The following is a 23,305-nucleotide window of genomic DNA, read 5'->3' as shown; positions in this document are numbered from 1 at the left end:
ACCCACGTCCCAGGAAACCTAATGCTGTTACTGACTCACTTTGCAGTATTAAGTATTCACACCGAACAAATGGTTGGATTGGGCGAAACATGGAGTGTAGTTTGAATCTTATGAACTTAGTGACTCGGTTGTGTTTATTAAAATGGCGCTCAAAGGACACATTGGGTTTCTAAGTCATCTATATAAAAAAAAAGTTAAATAATCAAGAGAACTTTTTTTGATGTATTGCATATAGCACTTTTTTTTTTAATAAATACAGACTTGTAAAGTTACAGTTTGAATTCTTGATAAGCGATATTGTACTATTACCATTGGATATTTATACCGAAAACTAAATAATTACTTGTTATTGTTCAAAATCCAAATACATTTTATTAGATATTATATTCATTTATTTATTAAACTTTAATATACCAAGAAAGCGTAAACGGTAGACTTAATTAGCATTATCTACCAGTGGAGCATAGACAGGGATAATTGAAAATGTAATTTACTGTAGTATATATACTCATTTATTTTTAAATAAAGAAAATAGAACTGAAAAAACGATGTGACGATCCCATGTATGTATGTACGTATGTATATATTATGCCCTTATATCTTGTCCGACGGCGAAACCTCACCTTTCTGAGTAGGTAACTTTACAGAAGTTAAGCACTTGTAAAACTTAGTAGCTACACAAGTTGTGTTTGTTTTATTTGTATGTGACATAAATCTCTCTGAAGCCCTTCAGGATTTACACGCTAAGAATTTCAATGTACTTACACAACTTTGGAGAAGGCAGACCTTCTTTTAGCTTAGGTGGCACAAGTAAATTTTACTTCCTTGTCTCAATGTTTTACGTCTATAGCAGTTAAATATTTATAGATAGGTAAGCATAGGTTAAAGAATGGGTTTTATACTTTTATAGAGGACTGTAATGTTACTGGAAATTCAAAAGTTCCATTACATTTATTTTATACAAAAACATTTCAACTTTATATTCTATCTATCCTATTTAAAAGCTGCGCTCTTCTCGGTGGAGTTCTTGCCACTCACTACGATTTTCAGCGACTCTCTTCACCTCTTGATACGACACGACATCAACTCCTTTCTTGAATGAATAAATAATTGTTAATTTTTTATTGTTACGCTCAAAGAAAGATACAATTACATAAAAATACGTACACAAAAAAAAAAATAAACAGAATTAGAAAATAATAAGCATCACTGTGTTTTTAAATAATTTTGCAGGATGAGATAAACATATATTTTTATTGTTATACCATAGATACAATACTATACTAGTAGTACCCGTAATACCACAGATAAAGCATTACTAATATTTATCTATGGCAACGATGAACAAGGAATGGAATAAAAAAAAAGCTTACATGAACAATCCGGTGCCGTTTTAGGGAGGACCGTTTTTTGAGAGCTGACTGTGAATCCTATTATTACTGATCGAATACGGCGTAGTATTAGGTATTCTGTGCTTACGGCCATAAAGCTGGTTATTTGGCCGGCAATCTGCGCCACGAACCGGTTGCGCCTACATTTACTGACACGCACACCTTTCCTTCGGTTTTTTTTTCTATTTTTAGTAATCTCAGGGATCGAAAGATTTTGATTCATTCAAATATTCATATCATCATTCTTGCCTTTATCTAATATTATTTGAGTTAGAGCAGTAGGTATATTTTTCTTTTCCAATCATGTCTTTCGCAAATAAATAAAGAAATAGTAGTAGATGTGTAGGTATATATTTTTTATTTTAGTTCAATAAGAACTCGCTCTATCTCGCATCTTTGTTTGCGCGAATTAGTATATAAAGTATCTTTAGTATGTTTTAAGATAGGATATAATTTTTTAAATCCGTTCTGTAGTTTTTCCGTGAAAGAGTAACAAACATGCATCCCAACAAATATCTTGAGAAAATTTCACATTTATAATAGTAGTGGAATATGATGAATGAATTCGTTTCGTTATATTATTGACTCAAAATCTATTATTGATTAACGACCGCATCTATTTATCTGTCAGTTCCCCTTTGGATTTTTTTTACATATATTTCAATCTGGTTTAAACTGGTTTATTTTTAGTCTCATTTGTTTAGTTCTATGTTCTACTGGCCCAGTTATTAGACAATACGAAGCTATAATAAGTTGTGCAGTAGTGTTCGTTGCTACAGCAATTATTTGTACTGATAGAATAGACGGACAAACGCCCATTCAGAATATAAGGGCTACATTACATTTAGGGCATTTTTCTACAAAATTATAAAATGTATATATTATATATACATTTTTATAATTAACCTGGAGGACTAACCTGGCATCGGCTTCGTGAGTTTTTCTGCTGTAGGTGATCGGCAGTTCTTCCTCAACTTCTATATGCACGCACACACAAATTCTTACAGGTTCTTTAGGGCACATACAGTTTAAAAAACACAAATTACATTTATTTTACAGGAGCAAGCGTCCGCGCACACGCCTCCATTCAGTCAGTACTTTTTTATTCGTTAAACTAAGGTGAGAGAAAAATAATAATGACGGATTCCAATGCTGTAAACAATCTGTGTTTTATTACAAAAGGATTAATTATAATCAAATTTATAAGTACTACATCTTGACATCCCACTAATACTTTTCTTTTCTCCTACATTCTTCACAAATTCGAAACGAATCACGCACTTCCTGATACCATTAAGAAACTACCAACTAAACCATCTTTAAAAAAAGTTTATGCTCACTTTTTTACTTTATCCGAGCAGTAAGTACTTTATATTATTCTCAATTTCGTGTATAATATAGTAAATGTTATATATGTGTAAGTATATTTGTTATATATGTAATTATTATATATACATACTAAATGTATGTATATCAAAAATTACTAGTACCGCATTCAAATATTCAGAAACTTCCCTATGGTTGACTGGGAGAGAATGCTTTTAGCATTAAGTTCGCCATGTACACATATTTGTACTAATGAATAAATAAATAAATAAAATAATACAAAAAATATGAGGTTCCGAAGATGTTTGTTATTCAATCACAATTGAGTAGTTGAATAAAATTTGGTACACAGATTGACTTCGTAGACATAGTACGGTACGGTAGGCAAAGCTGTAAAATTCCTATAAAAAGAAGCCATCATACCATCGATTAAGGATTTCCCATCGATAAAAAGTATTTGCGGTTGATTATTATATTATATTAAAAGCACTAGAAGTACTAGAACACAATTCTTTGCTCAAATAAAAAACGTCGTAGACGGTACCAATAAGTATATTTAAAACCGTCATAGCCACGCCTATCCAGATATCCATTTAAGTACTTACATTAGTGGTGATATCGAATGCTATCGATGCCAGTGATATTAGGAAGACGGAAATTAATCCTTTTAACTTGAGCCTTTAAAGTGTGATGCAGTGGAGCGGGTTTGGCGGGAACGAGTTTGGCCGGAAGCGCGTCCGTCCGATGTGAACTGACTATGGAATGGGATACCCGATTATTCTGTAGAATATTCCATTTATAATATAATATATTAAGATTTTTACATATCTCACTATTATTATAAATATAAAAAATTGTAAAGGTAGCTACTCAATCACGCTTAAACTGCTGAACAGGTTTCAATAACATTTAGTATAACGGATAGTCTATATCTTAAAATATAGGATTCTTATATATATATATATATATATATATATATATATATATATATATATATATATATATATATATATATATATATATATATATATATATATATATATGTATTTACTAAATATACGAAAGTAAAATCTATAATATATTTAGGTGTTTTATATTTCTACTTTATCTAATACATATATTGCATGTGTATCCATTTATCAAAACGTATTATGTTATTCAATTTTGATATATATTTTTCCTTTTTTATCGTAACAAAGTATTAACCTTAGCGCTACTCCAGCGTATGATCTTAAAAAATTCATACACCCATCAATGAGCGACCTCTTGTTCCGTGTGAATTTAAAGCGGACAGAGGTCATACAATAATGGCGGTGGATTCAGTAGGCAGTCATGTTTGGAATTAGTCTGAGAGCTTCATCCACAAATTGCGTCTATAATTAAATAGCTTAGCAAACGTGGGATTAATTAAGAGATCTAGTTGGAATTCGTAGAAAATGTTAATAATTGACAGTGAAAACACAATTTTAATTAAATAAGGGTAATTTTTTGGTAAAGTTCTTAATAGTATTATAAATGTGAATGCGAATTCGTTTGTTTGTTATTAATTTTTGGTATAAAGGTATTGCGGTTAATAATGGCAATTTTTTTTTTATACAGCTAAGAATGGCAAACAAGCTGACGGTCCAGCTGATGGAAAGTGGTAACCGTTGCCTATAGACATGAGCAGTACCATGAACATAACAGAGTATACTGTTTCGCCTATGATACCCCCCATGTGTTGCCATTCCTGAGCACTCAGGTGTTATTCCTCTGTACCCTGTAAATTCACACCATATCCCACCCTTCAAACCGAAACACAGCCATGCAAACACAACTGCTTCACGGTTGAAACACAAATGGGACAGAGGTAACCAAGCAATCGACTTTTGTACAAAGTCTCCCTCTGGTATTTTCTGAAATTTATTTTTAAATTTGATATTACAGCCATATATTAAGTCCAAGGACATATGTATACAAATTAATATCCAATAGGGTAAAGTTAAAATTGACCAAAAATTGTTCATAAAATAATCATAATATTGTCATCATATCAGTCGTTAACTGTCCACTGCTGAACATAAATCTTCACCATAAGGAGAGTTTTGCTAGTAGAACCAACGCTTGGCAGGCGGGTTGGCAACTGTAGTTAGGCTTTGATGATGTTTTAAGAGGGACGCTGTTGCTCATCGCTCGACTATTAAGTTCTCTTAATCCCCTCTTACGACACCGATGGGAAAGAAAGGGGTGACCCGTTATAAGATTGGCTGTTTGTTATTAAATCACGTACAAATCGGTTAAATGTATAAAATAAAATTATTATAGATATGAAATACTTCTATATAAATTTTGCTGATTTATGTAATATTCAAAGATGTTTTACACCACAGAAGACAGCGCTCAACGCGATTCTTAGGAAATTCTTAAACTCCTTTTCAAAACAGTTCTGATCCCAAATACTCCATTGAGAAAGGGCTCTTATGTGATCCTTTGGCAAGTATAAGTGGAATAAAATTATGTTGTGTGTTGGCGGAAATTATATATTCACGGAATATGTTGATATTTGTAAACAAATGTTCAGTTATTTTATTGAAATTATATGACATGGAGGCATAACATCTAAATTATCATCATCACCTTGGTCCTCAAAGATAGCAATGCATAAAATATCATTATGGATTTCTTTGCGTATTTAGTTTACATAAAGAATCTAGTCCCTAAAAAATATTACAAAATGTTAGTTCAGGACGCCTTTTACAACCTTAAGTTCAACAATCGTTATAAAATTTTGCATAGACGTAGTCTATCTATACTTCTATACTAATATTATAAAAAGGAAAGATTTTTTTGTAATGGATAAACTTTGAGTTTATTTATTACAAACAAATCTTTCCTTTTTGTAATATTTTCTATTTATACTCAATCGAATTTAAAAATTCTTTCACCTCTAGGAAGCATGATTATCAGCAAGTAACATAGACTATGAGATTTTTAAAAAATCTTATCTACCTGTGCGATGCCAAGCCGAATTACAAGTATTTTATATCAATAAATATTCCATAATAAACGAACTTGCTATAAAATTTGATATGCATTCACGTAGTATTTGTGTTGGTAAAGGACACAAATTACTTTTTATCTCAGTTATTTATTTATTAATTAATTAAAATAATTATAACAGCAAAAACCAAGTGGACAATTCGCGGTTAAAGTTAGTAAGGATATGTAATATATGATAATATCAATATATTGTAGTTACAATCTGTACATTAGCGCAATAAAAATATATTGAATATCGGTTATATAAGACATATATATTTGTAAATCACCGTGTCTTGGTAATCTCTTATGGACTCCCTCGATACAGGTTCGCCTAGTACGGGGTTCAATGTACTCGCGTTGTAAATTTCTTGTATTAATTAAATAAATAAAATAAATAAATATATAATATTGAAATTAAGCACCCAATTGAAATAATGTTCAGGCGAACCCAATATATAGATATCGAAACGGTACCTATATTACCCATAATTAAAAGCTAGTATTGAATACACCAAAATTTTATGTAAGCTAAGGTACAGGTAAGTTTATACTCGGCATACACAGACCACCAGTGTATGCCGGCTCAAGAGCCCAGCGACCCGGAGGTAGATGTCTCCGGAGATGCAGCCGGGGTAGAGGGGTTTACCCCGAGGCCCCTACCTCGCCCGCCTACACAACAAGGCGGGCAAGAAGACTTGTGATGATGGTGAAGTTTATACTATGTACAATATTAATCGTTGGTCTCTAATTTCTTTTCATAACTCGAATAAGACGGAAAACTACAAACAGCATCGATAGCTAGGCGCACATGACTTATGATACAACATCTTCTAGCCACAGATTCAGCAAATTACATAGACGGCTCCCTGTTCAGTTCAGGACCATTATAAATCAGCGGTGCGTTAATTGATGGCTGTTGTGTCGGTTTAATGCTATTAGTTTGTTTGCGGTATTTGTCTATAATTTGATTTGTACTTATATTGGTATACTTGAAAGAGATTTAGTTTCGAACCTAATTGTTAAATTTAGATTTGAAATAAAACAAAATTATGGATCACGTATTATTTAAAATAGTAAAAAAAATATCTATTAACGGTTATTATTTATTTATATATTTGGCACATGTATTGTCTCACAGGAACGTAAGTTATAGTATATATAGTTACAGTAAGTGGTAAGCTGTCGCATGGTCCCGGCATTGAATGGACTACCCATCCTTTCTCATGGGTGTCGTAAAAGGCGATTAAGGGAACTTAAAGACTGAGAGATGGGCAGCAGCCATTCTCTTAAAACATTACCATAGTTTGTCTGCTGTTCCCAACTTGTCTGCCAAGCGTGGCAACTACAGGCAAAACCTTCCTTATGGGAGTCTATGATCAGCAGTAAACTATCAATGACAGGTATAACGATAACGTAAGTATTTATCTTATATATTAATTTATGTATACAGAATTGTGTTTAAATTATATTAGTATTTAAATATCATATAATTAATAAATATAGGTATAACGTATAAGTAATAATCAGATGAGAGTAGTAAAAAGTTCTTTTGTTTTTTTTTTACCGATGCTACGTGCTCATCAGGCTGCTGCTCGACTTTGTATGATTACAATCAATAAGCCCGAATGTAGAGAGGACCGAAAAAATTAATATTTAACAATTTAAACGACGTACAGGGTCGTGATCGTTTATACTTTATTCGATTTGCAAACAGCTGCTATTCGTATTTTAATATCCGACATCAAATCGCCTCCGGTAGAGCTGATCTAGAAAATATTAATTGAAGAAGAATAAAAAATACTAATGGTCGTTACTAGTTTATTAAGTAATTGAATTTTTTAATTAATTCTCTTTCTGAAATAAGGTGTCGCACACACACACACACGCAATGGTGTAAACATTACATTAGATCAGTTGTAGACATAAGTAATATGGATACCGATCCGATATCTTTTGGACATTGATGGCAGAAAAAGGTTTTCACCAATTTCGATATCGTCTATATCGGTCGGATATCTATTTTCAAATATGATATTTATTAGCAAATATTATTTTTTATATAACAGACTTTTAACATATTCATTATTGAATAAGTATATAAATATTGTAACTAAAATATGTAGATACTGGTATATATTATCCATCCTTAATCAGTAGACATTAAGTGGTATCACAGTATTTTAATTTTAGTTAAGTATGTACCCTGGGATGGTGCTTCTGAGACACAATATACTTTATACTAGTTCTGAAGTCACAAATAATATTGTATAGTAGCTTGTACACAACATTAAACATGTATTTTTAGTTTTAACACAATTTAAGATTACAATAAATTATTATTATAAATTCGACACAGATAAGGACTGACCAGCTACTCTTATAGTGTTGACTGTCTCGAAAACTTATAATGTATGATTTAGAAATCCAATGCGAGTAGGTATATCTGTAATTATATTTATGTATTTATACTTTTGCACACAAAAAAATATCTACAGAACGGATTTATTGCCTGATTCTCAATGCATTCTCTATCAGTCAAGTTAAACACACACACACACACACACACACACACAGAGAGAGAGAGAGAGAGAGAGTAAATCATTATCATCATCATATCAGCCTTTAACTGTTCCCTGCTGAACATAAGCCTCTCCGTCAGAGGGTTTTACTTGGCAGACGCCAGATAATGCTGCCTATCCCTCGTCCTCTCTTAGTCGCTTCTTATCGCACCCACGGGAAAGGAAGGGGTGGCCTGTTCTATGCCGGGACCACAAGGCAAATGGAGAGAGTATTTACTCTTATTACTTTCATTACCGCCATTTGGCGGTAATAAAATAGTTTTTTTTTATACAACTTAGAATTGCAAACAAGCTGACGGCCCACCTGATGGAAAGTGGTAGCCGTCGCCTATAGACATGAGCAGTACCATGGACATAACAGAGTATACTGTTTCGCCCATAATACCCCCCATGCGTTGCCATTCCTGAGGACTCACATGTTATACCTCTGTACCCAGTAAATTCACGCCATATCCCACCCTTCAAACCGAAACACAGCCATACAAACACTGAAAATATAAATGTAAAAATCAGTTTGTTATCGCTTGGCACATGAACTGCTCGTTACAATATGTGGTATAGACGTATAAAATACTAGTTTTTCGCCTGGTATTTGCTATGCGTGGATTTTAGAAATAGGAAAATCAATTAAATAGATCACTTCAAGATGGCGTATCAAGATGAAACATACACCTGATTTTAAGTTAGACTTCTAGGAACTGTCAAAATTGCATCGAACTTGGTGGAATAGTTTTTGAGTGATGTCAGAACAAATATATAAAAAGACAGACAGATTTTTTTTAATTATTGACTTCTATTGCTCTTATTAAGATCTCTTGTATAAAATTTTCTTAAATATCTCCTATGTACTAATTTTATTATATATGTAAGATTTGAGAGGAATAAGGACTATAGGATACTATTTATCGCGGTCAATAACACTTTAAAGCTAATACTTATATAAATGCAAGTATACTACACCACACCACTATCTATAACCTCTCATCAAATTAAGTGATCATTATAAATCGTGATAAAATTAATATGGAATTAACATGAAAGAAATCAATACGAATTGTAAACGAATTCATAAAAATCAGCATAGAATTAACATAATTGAGAACATTAAATTAAGTAATTTGAAGTCGCTTAAAAACTATATCAATTTATGATCTCCTTCTAAAAATATTATGTAAATCTATATCATAATAATTATTTTGAAGTCTCATATAAATTATCATGATACACATTTTCATAATATTTTTAATGTTTAGATAGATAGATATTCAATTTACAATTAAATGTATTTATTATTTTATAAATTGAGCAATAAAGTTTACAAATAAAACAAATACTTTTTATTGTTTCCTCCAATAGTAAATTTATTATAAATATAAACAATTACAAGAAATAATTAAAATGAGAAAACAATGGGTGACCTTATCGCTAAAAGCGATCTCTTCCAGGCAACCTTTGGATGGGTTAGATTTAGATCCTTTAGAATATAAATTTATCTCCGGAAATGAACGGGTCTAAAGTTAGATGCTCGCAAATGACGAAGACGCAGAACTTAGTGTTTCACAAACTTTCAAGAAATGCGAACTGCATAGTTTCACAGTGAAAACCGCATTAGTCTCCTTTCACTACTTATTGAGGTTAGTGCGGAGATCTCTAGTAAAATCGTAATTTAAAAAGTTTTATCTGTGTCCGTTTCCTTCGTGCTTACAATAAAAAACTATGTATGTATATATATTACTTATGTATATATAAACTATGTACTATTACATAACATTAATATTATATACATAACATACAATTATAACATTTTACTCTTAATAAAAAAAATCACAGAAAGAGAATACCATAGAAATTCTATAAGAATTATGAAATAGCAATAGAATAGCGTTATTGAGCAAACAAACAAATAATGTATGTACCTTCTTATTTGTGCCAAATAATAGTAACATAGCTATTTAATTTAAACAGGTAATGTAGACATAATGCTTTTGACAGGGAAAATGCGTTATCCAAACATAAAACCGTACGCAGTGCAAGACACAAATATTTCCGATGTTGCTCACACTTCCTTGTTTTGGTCTCTCGTGCTAACTATTATTATCATTGCGTGTAATATCTATTTGGACCGCAGGTATACTATTAATCTATGGAGAAAAGCTACCTCAGTTGTAAAATACGCATCGATGATATATTTCGCCTACAATGAAAATATTTGAATTAAGAACTGAGAGCGCTTGTTTACAAATAAATTTTACTTTGCTACAAGCAGTTCTGTTTTTGTTCTGCAAAGAAAAAATAACTGTACTATATGGGATCAACAGAGGAACAAACCTTATAATTAGCAAATAGAATTGTGAAAATTAGTTCAATATTGGTAACATATAAAATAACGTATTAATAAAAAATAAATTCAAAAGAATTGAGAGTCCCTTTCTTAACTTATGAACGTGCTCCAAGCACGTTCATAAGTTAAGTGATTTGACATGTTAATATGTCAAGCGTGTTTAATATGTTGGGATAATGGAAAACTTAACATTTGTTTTTCGACCCATGTATAAAAAAAATAATATTCAGTTTCATGCTAATAAATTCGATTTTATCTAATACACTTAGCTTAAAAATGTAAAACATAGATGAAGATTTAAATCTACTCAAATATATGAGTTGTTAAAGTAACCGATACATTTTTAACTGTTGCTGGCAGCAAAGTATGTAAACGGAAGAAGTCGGTGGCATCGAACTTATCATTTTAAAGCATCGTAAACCTCCACCACGGTGCAAGTAATCACAACGTTTTAAACAGCTTCATGACGAGTATACGAGCTTATACGACTCTCGAATCATTTTCTTCGGAAAAGTAGTACCTCTGTAGCGAGATATACCTGTCATTCATTGATGTAGGTATATAAAACTGGATTCGCATTCCCATATAAAAAAAAATCACTTTATAAAGGAAATATGTAGTTAGTATGGAAGGGAGTATGTATGAGTAAAATTAAATTTTATATGAACCTTAGGTTAACCTGAAGTTTCCAATAATTACAAAATTTGTTCTTATATTTCAGTATGTTTGATTACAAACCTCATTCGTTGGTTACAAATGAGTACGTTTTTAAGTTTGTAATATCAACCTATAGTTGGCTACACATTTTGGGAAATTGTAAGTGAAGTGAGCAATTTAAGTGATTGTGCATCTTGGATTTTTTGTATATCAATGTTTCTATAATTCTTGTTTGTGTTTTTGCGCAATAATTATGAACTCAGTTTTTGTTTTTAATTACCGTTCAAACTACCCTCTGTCTAGTAAGTTCATCAACCCAAAAAGAGGCTTCAATAAACATGAATTACTCCTTTGAAAGTTGAGTACAGTACGGCATTCAGTCAGTCATAGTCTTGTTAGTCAATTATTAGCATATCCTGTAATTATGCTATTTGAGGTGCCCGCATCTATCCGTGAGCTGAGTATGAGGATGTTGACATTAGCTTGATTAGATCTTGTTGTCACTAAGGACTCTCATGTGATATTTAACAATGTTTGAATAGAATTTTATGCGATTATGTTGTTTGATGTACACAATAGCCTAAGGAAACACAGTCATAATATACTATTACTCGTAGTCATTAGAGAGAGAGATCATTAGGGATTGTATATATTAGGGGTTATACTGTAAGGCGAAAAGCGTCACGCAAAGCGTCGTACACCTCCTGAAGAAGACTTACAGATGAAGTCGAAACAATCGCCGAAAACGATAAACATAGTAAGTTCATAAAATTCCTGGTCATATATACCATCAACGTCACATCAGCCGTTTACTGTCCACTATTGAACATAGGCCTCCTCCTATTGGGGGGTTTTGCAAGTAGTTGCACCGCTTGGCAGACAGTTTAGCAAATGCAGTTAGGCTTTGGTGATGTTTTAAGAGGGATGCTGCTGCCTGTCCCTCGACCGTTAAGCTCCCTTAGTTGCCATACACATATGATTATATCCGTATAGTTGTGAACATATTTACTGTTTTTTTTTTAAGTAGGAGATTCATAGTTTAATTTTATTTTTGTTTCTTCTGAATGGATTTTGTGGGATTTTCAATTTAAATGGTTTAATGCCATTAAGATCCTCAGAATGAAATTTAAGTCTTTCATAGACTTACACCATGTAGACTATCATCTATTATATAACTGTATTTAAAAATACAAATTTCTTGTGATTAAATCAATTTCATTATCAAGTTTGACCACTAGACTTGACTTGACCACAGCCACTTTCTACCATCGTACGGCTCGCCATCGACAGGGAGTTCATTCTCATGTCCTACAGCCTCAATGGTCGCGTACCGCGCGGTTTCAGAGATGTTTCCTCCCACGAACGCTCAGGTTGTGGAATGAGCTCCCTGCCGAGATTTTCCCAAGAGACTACAGCATGGGGTTCTTCAAAAGGGGGGTAAAGAGGTTTCTTCAGGGTCGGCAACGCACGCGTAATACCTTTGGTATTGCAGGTGTTCATAGGCTACGGTAACCACTTACCATCAGGTGGGCCGTATGCTTGTTTGCCACCTCAGTGGTATAAAAAAAATATCTGACTATCTATAAAAAAGTATGTTAATAGTTTAGCCTACATTCGCCCCAATACTATTTCGATTTCTTCAGTCTCTTTCTTTCAAGAATCAATTTTGTTATTTTAAGTGACATGATAAATTTTAGTTTCATAACTTATGTTTACTTGGTTATATGTAGTTAAAATTGAATATTCCCAACACAGCGTTCTACCAGTAGGTAAGTACTTATAATGTTCTTGTAGGCAAGCTAGTAAAACCTCGTACATACCATAAATTAACGGCGTCATTACGATCACGTCGCTTCTGGTTGTAAACGTATCACCTCACCAGCGGGATTACACTACATTACATTTAATTATACATTACACTATCTATTTGTAATGTAAAATGAATTAATTTGTTGTTGTTATGATTACATTTGACAACGTTTATATAACTAATAAATAGAACAGTTTTAAATTCTTAAAAATACGATTTGGTAGAATTTAATTAAATAATATTTAATTATAGAAGAAAGAAACTGACCAGCTGTACCGTAGTTACAAGTTTAGGATTGCTTCGATTTTGGAAAGACAGATGACGAAAAAATTTAAAATTCATTCGTAGCATATCTCTTATACACTTTCGAAATTAGTACTTTATAATTATTTTCTTTTTGTAATTCTAAACTCGTAAAATAAATTAAATGTAAGAAATTTGAATTGAAATTTAGTCGGAGTCCCAATTGAACGTTTTGTCCTTATATAGAATAAAAAAAAAAAGACATTCTACTATAATCGAGTCTTATTTGAATACCCCAAATTAACTAAGCTATATTATAAATTAAAAGTAATAATTAAACAAGTCGTATGGTATACATATTTATATTAAAGAAAGAAAATTATAAGTAAGAAGTAACAAAACAAATATGAAATATTTCCACATAGGAATTCGTTTCCTTTAGAACCAGCAGAAATCGTAGATTGCAGCCACATTGCTCTGTGGTTTCCTTTGGCGTGTTCTCTTTTCTTTCGATGCCAACAGCGCGACGGTCGTACCGTAAAGGAGTTTTTAATTTCATTTAAATTCAACTCCTTCTGATATTTTTGAATAATAAGGGTGCCTACGTAGAGCGCAGACAAAGTTTTATTAAAAATAATTGCAGTCTGAGCGTTCAAGATTTTAATATTGTAAAGAATTTAGACATTCAATATTAAGATGTAATTTGAAGAAAATGATTGCAAAGAGTTTTACATTTATTTTAACAAAACAAAAGCGGCAATGATGTCGATGATGGGAAGTGGTAACAATCGTCTATAGATGTAAGCTGTACGAAAATACATTGTGATTCATGGTGCTCCTCATGTGCATTTATTTTCAAGAACTATGGAGTTACGTCTCCATATTCTATTACTTTATTTAGAGTTAAGTATTTGTAAAACTACATACCTCTACAAGATCAGAGTGAAAATGGATTATTAAATAGAAACCCTATTAGATACTATTAATATATCCTATCAGGTCGACTTCTACGCGGGAAACCATCGTGGTTAATTGTTCCAAAATTTGTCCTTATGAGTTTACTTACCAGAAGGAGACTTTGTACAAAAGTCGATTGCTTGGGTACCTCTGTTCCATTCGTGTTTCTACCGTAAAGCAGTTGTGTTTGCATGGCTGTGTTTCGGTTTGAAGGGTGGGATATGGCGTGAATTTACAGGGTACAGAGGAATAACACCTAAGTCCTCAGGAATGGCAACGCATGGGGGGTATCATGGGCGTAACAGTATACTCTGTTATGTTCATAATACACCTTATGTCTATAGGCGACGGTTAACACTTTCCATCAGGTGGGCCGTCAGCTTGTTTGTTATTCTAAGTTGTATAAAAAAGAAAAAACTAGTTCACATTCTTTAAAGCATTGCTATTTAGTAAATTGTAATAACAAATTGAAAAACTAAGTATATATAGTTATCAAGAAAGCGTGTTCTTCAAACACAGTTTAAATAATTGGAGAAGGTCGGAGCAAATGGTAATAGAGAGAATGACGGCTCGGTATGTTTGGGACTCTGTACGCTTGACTTACTTTCTACACATGAACAATCTTACAAAATGTGCCGCTTATGGACACCGGTCCACTCTCGTAACTAGACGTTCGTATAGATTTAGTCTGTGGATGTAATACCTAAATGTGTTGTACGATAAGTGTCGTGATCCTATTTGGATTAATTAAATATGATAAAGATAGTTTTTGACCGCGACCTCGTCTTTGTGACCGGGATATATCGATGTTTTTTATGTTACTGGAATGGTAACCCCGTTTGTGTCTCTAGTAAACGCTGGTACCAATGATGCATGACGGTGAAATCGTTTCAGTTGATCTATCGTAGCGAATTCGTTAGGAATTAAACAGGATTATTTCTGGAGAGGAATAAGTAGAGGTCAACCTGACAACATTGCATTCCTTAACAATTCATCATACCTTCAGATAGTATATCGATGGAACAGTGTAAAAAGTAGTTCATATACCTACGTGCTAAAAAGTAACAAATAATGAAATAAACAAATACAAGAACTTTCACATTTAGGTAAGACCTTTTAGCTGAATTCCAATCAACATTGTATGTTGATTGTAATTGTTATGTAATTTAAGGCCTATGAAAATTTGTTTAAATTATTAAATTTGCATTTTGATTACTACTTTTTCATTAAGTGATTCATCATTTAGTTAGTCGTATTACTTTGTATAAATTCCAATTACACTTACCTTTAAATAGTTCAAACTTTCCCCATCAAAATCTGAAATTAGATAAACATTCGTTAGAATATAAATTGTAAATTGGACAATTATATCAATAAAGGTATGAAATAAATTAAAACGATGAAATTAGTCTAAACAAACAAAGTTAGATATAAGCTAATTGTTGCGATGAAATTCAATATAAACACACCACGATTGGAAGTACTGACTGTATGAAAATTTATTGGATAATATTTCCTTTAATTTTTTTATGGCACTTAAAATGACAAACAAGCTGTTAGCTTGTTTGTCATTCTAGCTAGTTAGCTCATCAGATGGAAAGTGGTAATTGTCACCTATAGATATGAACAACACCATGGCCATTATAGAGAGTACTATAATGCCCATGATACCTCTCATGCGTTGCCATTCCTGAGGACTAATGTTTATACCTCCATACCCTGTAATTTCACTGATATATCCCACTCATCAAATCGAAACATATCCCTACGAGCACTGCTGCTTTATGGCAGACATTCGAATGGGACATAGGCATCTAGGTAGACAACTTTTGTATAAATTCTCCTTCTGGTAGTATTCATCTATGTACTAGACATATTCTAAATTTGAATTTTGAGCAGTAGTCCAGCTCTACACTTATTATAGTTAAATTATTACTAGTAATTGGTTAACAGAAAGAAATACGAGTAGCAATGGTGGCTCTAGTCTATATTGCGAATTGTGTATCCTGTCAGATAATCCTAATTATCTTTTTGGAAACCTAAATACATCCTAATAATTTGATACTCCTCTGTTGGTTCGCCATACACCATTTGCATAAATGAGGGTACCAAAAAATAGGGTAAAAAATAAAAAGATGCACCGGATCAGTCGTACTCGTTGTTCAGTGTGGATAATGAAATTATGCTTTTATAAACTTATTTAGAGGTTCCTAATTCGACTGTTTTTTTCTTGTATATATGTTCAAAAATCAATTCTAAATTGACAATTGAATGATATTCAATTTTAAAACAATTCATTCATTTAGTATTATTAATACTTGTTGGTTCTTTAATAATTTTTTCATGTTTGAAGTCACTGCTAATTTTACGGAGCAAAATTCTCTTTGTTATTGTAGATCAATTTATTATAGTAATCAACACGTATGTTATTTTAAGTAAACAATCATTTTGAAACAGTAACCGCATTGTATGTACTCGAATATGTGAATTTTAGCATTATTAGCGCTTTGAGGATAATCTGTACCTCACAGATGAGGTACGATAAGCCCATCCGGAATCTGTACGCGCGTACGTTAAAATGTAATTGTAATTTGGAAACAAAGAAAATAAATTTCAAAAAGGTCAGATATAAAAAAGGCATACTTTACGCCATGTTAAAAGCAAATATTATAAACTCTCACTGAAAAATGTAAAATTTTAGACTGTCTATTGAGAATGAATGTCAAATAAGTTCACCTCCTACACAGTAGAGAAAATCGTTGCTTATAGACAGTAAGATCACGTGGACTAGTCTACTTTTAAACTTTTAACGAAAGTCTTTATGGTGTAAACAAATGAATTTGTGATATAGACAGAGAAACTCAACCAACCATCTTGTTGTTACATACTGCATTTTTGTAATATTAAAACGATTTTAAAAAAATCTTCTCGATTCATAATTAAATTTTTTAGTGTTGGGATAGGTATTAAATAGTATCTATTTACTATATGAGTTTTCGCTTATTCTGAGCTTGGTAATATTTTTATAATCTATAAAGTTTATTACCATGTAGGACCCATATTCATAGTACGATAGTAGAAATTTTTTTCATGTTTGTTATCTCATAACTTCGTCAGTTCTAAACCGTTTTGGAAAATTATTTTTTTAATTGAAGGGATATACCTACCTACTTACAGATTAGTCCCATAGAGATTTTATTACAATCGGTCCTTTAGTTTTTAAATCAAGATAACTGATTTTGTCACAATTGACGTTAGTTTTTTTTTTGTAAAAAACAATTTTAATTATTTCGAAGCAAAATGAAAATTATTAATATGTTATTTGTTATGCTGACGGTATTTGCAATCAAATGAAGCCGTCGAGACCGCAAATAAGTGAACTATTTTGTTTGTACACGAGTATTGTTTCTAATTACAAGTTTAGTTGTAATTAACTTGAGCAATAATTTGCTGATTGAATTCATATTGACGGTCTCCATGGTTCTCTGAGGGTAACAATAAATAGTTTACTAATGTAAACTATTTATTGTTGAGGTCCAGGGTACAAAAATTAAACGAATCAAACGAAACAAACTTTTCGAAAAATTTTGTTACTTCTCGGCTTAGCTTCCTAGTTTTATTACTGCTGTCTAGATGACTTGGTACGTATTGGGTTTCATTTTGAGTTTTCTATCTTTTGTATTCTGATTTTTTTCACATTCGACTTTAAGACATCTTAAGGATGAAAATAAGTATTATCACCAGATTCTTGGTACTTTATTTCTTTTTTTTTTTATTTTATTTTTTTACACATACACTAAACAAACTTTTCATTTAAATAATATCATTACTTAAATACAATCGCTCTTTAAGAAAATTAATATAAATTATACATATTATATATAACAAAACATTATTATGTTTTGTTATATTAATAATATAATTGTGTAATATTAATATAATTGTGAAATCTTCATTATTATGAAGATTACACAATTATATAATTTCTTTTAATGTCTATTAAAAGGCGACGATTACCACCAGGTGAGGCAACAACTTGTATACTACTCGTATTTTAAGTTACATAAAAAAATCTTACTTTTTTACTTGTGGGGATACCACATGAAATAGTTTTGAATGGCTACCGCTGCGTTATATTGATTAGGATTAAAAAACTAAAACTATCAAAATATAGTTTTAGTGAGTTTACCATACTTTTAAATATATCATTTATTCTGTTACTATTAACTTACTAGTGTTAATATAATAACTACAGGTTTAACTGACGTGTATGTGCGAGCCTGGCTCGCGTCACAGTCGCTCATGACTAAGGATCACGAATTGATCCCGAAACTAGTGGAGTTTTTTCAATCAAATTATACCCAACTTAAACCGGTAAGTTATTATATTAAAATATAATGTGTGTTTACGAAGCTTTTAGCAATAAAACTTATTAGATGTTTTCAGTTTTACATAAAAATGTCCTCTCGTTCTATGCTTCAGAAAATTCATTATGGGTCGCAGGACCTACTGAAAAATAGAATGAATTTCGTTCCTAGTGAATATAAAACCGTTTGTACTCTTGCCCAAATTCATTGTTTCAATTGTATTAACCTGACCGTCCTTTGACGGCACAGAGGGCCTTTAGACACGAAAATTTATTTGATAATCTCATTGTACATTAAATAATTTTCATAAACATATATAATCAACTGCCTTTAAAAAGACAGAGGTTATCAAATTGACTGTATGTGTTTTGTACTGTTATACGCCAATTCTGAATAGAATTTGGTGATTCTTTCTTTAACTCGAAAATATTATTTTATCTGTGTATACTTACATCTGTGTTGCTCTTTTACTAATTTTTTTCATGATTGTATTCTGTTTTTTTTAGTACAACAATATTTCATTTTATTATATTAATATTATAAATGCTTAGCTCCTTTAAAGCAAAATTAAAAATTTTTGGGTTAAACGACAACTTTAAAATTGATTTTTGTCGAGATACTATAATATTTAAGAACGCATACGTATAAAATGGTGATATTATGAACTAAATATATCGATACTTTTCTAATATAAAATCGAATATTTCTATTGTAACTAGACATACCTAGCTCTTATACTAGATGTTATCACGCAGCTTTCCCATGTGAATCAATAGATAAAAATTACTAAGTTAAATCTTAACTTAACCGTGTAATAAATTTAATTGTAATCCTTTTAGCAGTTTTTTCGTTTCATCTATCCTTATAAACTTTCAGATTTATAATATTAATAGGCAATTTTTGTCAATGCTATGCTAATGTAGTTCGTCATTGTTTCCAGGGGGACTGCGTGGAGGTCGACCTGACAAGGTGTATTGATAGCAATGGGACTGGTAGTCTACATTACTAATAATCCCTCCTTGTACAGCACATTACTACAATAATGTTGTTAATAAATGAGTCTATCTAATAGTGAGTGCATGAGATGAATTTCAGGATTTTCCAGCTGGTTGGTGTAATTAAATACAAACACAAACATAGGTCTGTGTTTCTAACAAATTGCAACAAGAACAGATATACATATAGACATACCTATATACATAAATAGGGTGATAGTGTTAAACATAATTACTCGTTAGTCATAATCTTCCAACGTAAATCCACAAAATTAGTTTAACTTTAATAAAACCCATAATTTACGATGTCATTTACATAATATCCAAATTCCTATTCAGCCGTGAGCCGTCTGGTTTAACTGAAACTTAGTGTGGCCAATTCTTAATTAACATCTGAGTAGGTTAATTTCGAAGGCCTCCTGACTGCGGGACAGGGGCACAAAATTGCCAAGTTTATTATATTCGTGGGGTGGCTGAATTACAGCGGCCAGGGCGACGGCTTTTCATAATCAAAGTTGTTCGCTGGAACGCCGAAAATAGGTGGCGTTACCCCTCCTCTATGTTGTTATTGTTGTTGTTTCTTTTTCTGAAGACAATATTTTCTTGTTAAACCTAAAGTGCTGTTGTATGTTTTGAGTATAAATGATTTTTTTATATTTATTTTTGTTACCTACCTAATATATCTACTTAATAATAAAATGAGCCCTTGTCATCATTTTAACTGTGCCTTCAACTGTCCACTACTGAACATAAGCCCTCCTTTTAGGGGGTTTTACTAATAGTTGCTACACTTGGCAGGCGGACTGGCAACCGCAGTCAGGCTTTAGAGATGTTTGAGGAGGGACGCTACTACCCATTCCTTGCCCTCCCTTAGTCGGCTCTTATGACACCCAGAAAGAAAGGAGTGGTCTATTCTATGCCAGAACCACATGGCCAAAAAATGAGCCTTTAATTGTAATTATTTTTATTTTTGCAAATATAAATTATATTCAGTGCTAAATTGAAAATATCTTTATGAAAGAATGTATAAACGGTTATACCAACTTGCAATTTCACCGTAAAATGTCGCTTTAAATATTAATAAAGCAAAAGGAGATTATACACGAAACCTTAATTATTTATATCACTGATTTACGGTTGATATATGATGATTTTATATTTAATTATATTAAACTATATTGCTAAGTCTATAGAAAATTTATATAATTTTCAATACGTTATTTTATAATACACTGTTATATTATTCATAAACTTTCATAAACTTTTAGTTTAAATAAAAAACTAAAAAAAAATGTTATGACTTTGATCATCAATCAGATAAGTCAGATAAAGTCTTCATGTTCTCCTGATTACAAAATAGGTAAGTAATCATTAATTTTTTAAAGAGTCGGCACTATCCCTTTATGAGAAAACTGAATATCTGTAACCATTTGGAAGTACCAACATAATAAAAAAAATGGATATTTAAATAGTATAGAATTATTTATAACATGCTTTATCTTATAGTATATGTAAATAGTTTTATTTTGATGTATCATCATGAAAGGTCTAGCTACTTTTCTTTTTTCTTCTTCTTTGGGTTCTTCAAAGAGAGCGTATTTAGGTTTTTATAGGGTCGGCAACGAGCGTGTAACATTCTTGGTGTTACGGGTGTTCATAGGCTACGGTAACCCCGTTTACCATCAGATGGACCGCATTTGTTTGCCACCATAGTAGTATAAAAAAAAAAAACAATTTTTGTTAGAAGTGACAGGAATCTGCTTCTGGTCTAAAAACGTAATGACAGAAAATGTTAAAACGACACGCAGCTCGGCATCAATTTGTTCATTTTAATCACCGAATTTAATTCATTTGCCACGATTAGAGCAGCTGTACCTCGGGATAGGGCCGGCCCCTCTTTCACAGCCAAATGTATGCCTTTTCTCGATATCCATTATCTGTACCCATTTATCATGGGATCATGGCTGATTTAGTGATCGTGAAATTTAATTATTTAATGTTAATTAAATAATTTCTATTTCTATTACATTTGTGTATTAATTCTAATTAATAAAAGTTTAAATTCCATTTGTGTAATGGGTTTATATTTTTATTAAATTTACGAATAAAATAAAGTGAGTGAATGAGAAAAGAACAATAATAAAAACAATAGAGAATAGAAGAGGCAAATTGCTGAACCACCTTATTTGAAATGACGATTTTTAAAGAGCATAATAGAAGAAAAAATAGATGGCAAAAGAGGAAGGGGAAACCGAGGAATAACTACATGGGACCGATAAAACAAAGATATGGCATGGGATAGAGCTAGCTGGAAGAAAATACATGAAATAGTTGCACCGACAAGAGGAGACTCTTAAATGAAAAAAAGAACGAATAAAAGTAAATATTAAGAAATCAAATGAAATGAGTCTAATTACCCTAAAATGAAATGTCTTCACAAGATAAAAAGCACAATTTTAAACTACAGTTATTAGGAAATACAGGTTTATTACCTGAAATAGTAGTGACTTGACCACTGATTATTTAAGTAGGGCTTAAAGCTGTTACAGCAGGTTATTTGAGTTTTAATGGTGTTTTAAGTTGTCGGTCCTGTTATCGCTACGGGGCGTCACGGAAGAAAAATAATGCGCTAGGATTTTCTCAACTTACGAGTACATCAGCACAGAGACATGGCAACAGCTTTCAGTGCATATATAATTTAAGAACTATTTAATATTTTGTTCCACAACAACTTTTGTTCAACAAAGAATAACAATTTCTTATAAAAAGAATCATCGAAATCGGTTCAGACTTGACGAATAAAGCACAATAATTAAAGATCGTATTTAAAAAAAAACCGACTCAATTATGACAAAACCAATTATATATGAAGTCGGTTTTGCAAAAATTTCTATGGGATCAATTTGTAAGTATATTCTTTAAAATAAAATAAGAACTTTCCGAATTCGTTTAGAACTGATACATAGATACGTAAGTATAGGTACTATACGAATACAGAGTTCAAGATATATTTAATATTTTATTAAAACTGTTAAAATGGTTTAAATAAAACTTATACGTTTAGCTCGGCTTAACGCATAACAAGATTATAGAAAATGAAACTCCAGAGGGGTGAAATTTCAATCTAAAGTTTGGATGTTTATTACTTATTTAGTAATAAGGTCAATTGCTCTCATAGCACTGTAAACAGCAGAACGCCGTCTCTTTTTATAGTCAACAGAGGTAAGAAAATTGATGTCATATATTAATGTCAAAGATTGTACCTAATGGCTTTTGGTTTTTAAGAATTCCTGGTCGCAATCTTTTATTCCTTATTGAAAGGCTGTTAGCAAAGAAAACTGTCTCAGGGTTTTAGTTTCGTTCTGGTATCTCTGCCTGCCAGACACATTTTCCTTCAATAGCTATATTTCAAACGTTCTCCGAGCATAATATTATCGACAAAGTAACTTCGGTTGTACGCGTCTGGCACACGTGGGGCACAGCTGGTGTGTTAATACTATACGAACAAATTATTAGGAAGTTCTTTGCTTCACGATGAAGTTTTCAATGTTGCAACGCAAAATCAGATTAAATAATACACTTTAAAATACTATAAGTGCCTACTTCAATTCTAAGCAC

At 31.8% G+C, this 23,305-nt stretch overlaps 1 protein-coding gene across 1 annotated transcript in view; it reads right to left on the bottom strand.

Moving 5' to 3' along the window:
- The window catches only part of LOC113511902 (protocadherin-like wing polarity protein stan), a 218,967-nt gene that overhangs the window by 83,831 nt on the left and 111,831 nt on the right, over nucleotides 1-23,305 (bottom strand). The window contains exon 4 of the mRNA XM_052894517.1: nucleotides 15,611-15,642. The gene's annotated coding sequence lies outside the window, so the exon portion shown is untranslated. The remainder of the gene's footprint in view (nucleotides 1-15,610; nucleotides 15,643-23,305) is intronic.

Source organism: Galleria mellonella, unplaced genomic scaffold (genome assembly GCF_026898425.1).
Source record: "Galleria mellonella isolate WM207_F2 unplaced genomic scaffold, CSIRO_AGI_GalMel_v1 utg213, whole genome shotgun sequence".
Taxonomy (NCBI): Eukaryota; Metazoa; Arthropoda; class Insecta; order Lepidoptera; family Pyralidae; genus Galleria; species Galleria mellonella.
The sequence above is the reverse complement of the archived record's forward strand: the minus strand, read 5'-3'. Positions and strand labels throughout refer to the sequence as shown.